Source organism: Apium graveolens, chromosome 1 (genome assembly GCF_009905375.1).
Source record: "Apium graveolens cultivar Ventura chromosome 1, ASM990537v1, whole genome shotgun sequence".
Classification (NCBI taxonomy): Eukaryota; Viridiplantae; Streptophyta; class Magnoliopsida; order Apiales; family Apiaceae; genus Apium; species Apium graveolens.
In genome coordinates this window covers 104383570-104384781 of record NC_133647.1, presented here as the reverse complement: position 1 = coordinate 104384781, position 1212 = coordinate 104383570, and the positions used below count along the sequence as shown (strand labels likewise).

Here is a 1212-nt window from a genome sequence, read left to right as displayed (position 1 = left end):
ATTTTCCAAGGTCTTGATAGAAACAGCCTGACTTTTGCACAACAACTTTAACTCCTTAAAATCAGCACTAGAAGGTATAGCAGCACCTCCTTGTTGAGGATATGATTGCCTATGAGTAGCTTGCTGAGGTTACTGGAATCCAGGGGGATATGACTGTTTATTTGCATCTTGCTGATATGGTTGCTGAACCGCATTCTGATTATTGCTCCAGCTGAAATTGGGATGATTTCTGTTATTAGGATGATAAGTAGCGGGAATAGTCTGCTGCGATCTCTAAAAATTATTCATATACTGAATAGATTCAGTAACAAGTGTACACTGATCCGTAGCATGAGAGCCTGCACATAGCTCACAGACACTAGCTATTTGATTTACACCATAGTTGGCCAACAAATCGACCTTCATAGTCAGTGCTGAGAGCTGTGCTACAATAGCTGTCGCTGCATCAACTTCCAAAATACCTGCTACCTTCCCAGACATCATCCTTTGAGTCGGGTTTTGATACTCATTTCCAGCCATAGTTTCAATAAGATTATAGGCCTTAGTATAGCTTTTGGCCCACAAGGCACCTCCAGACGCTGCATCGAGCATCGGTCGAGATTGGACCCCCAAACTATTATAGAAACTAGTGATCACCATCCGCTCAGGCATACCATGATGTGGATACTTTCTCAACATATCCTTATAGCGCTCCCAAGCCTCTCATATGGTTTCTCCTAGCTGCTGCCCAAATTGAGTAAGACTACTCCTCATAGCTCCAGTTTTGGCCATTGGATAGAACTTCACCAGAAACTTTTGCGCAAGATCTTGCCAAATAGTGATGGACCCAGCTGGTAAAGAATGTAACCAGTCCTTAGCTTTATCCCTCAGAGAAAATGAGAAAAGCCTCAGTGTTAGATATATTTGATAATGTCATGTCTAATGTATTTCATGTTTAGTTTTCAGATCTTAGCTAACAGGAAATACCAGTACTTAACTGAAATCAGCATTTACTGGAAGTCAGAACTTAAGGATATCAGTACTTAAATTATCAGAAGATAATTATCAGAAGATGGATATCAGAACTTAAGTGCGGGAGGACGAACAGTTAAGGAAAGGCTGATTAAAAGGAAAGAAGATCAAGACAAACATAAGAAGAGATATGCATGAAGAAGGAATTCTATGAAGACTAGAATACTTGGAAGAAAAGATATCTGATTGATATATTTTAGG

At 39.9% G+C, this 1212-nt stretch overlaps 1 non-coding gene across 1 annotated transcript; it reads left to right on the top strand.

The window, feature by feature from the left end:
• Window positions 1–649: 649 nt before the first annotated feature.
• LOC141680655 (small nucleolar RNA R71) lies at window positions 650–756 on the top strand. Its single transcript, XR_012558381.1, has one exon. It is a non-coding gene; the product is annotated as a small nucleolar RNA R71 (small nucleolar RNA).
• Window positions 757–1212: the final 456 nt, after the last annotated feature.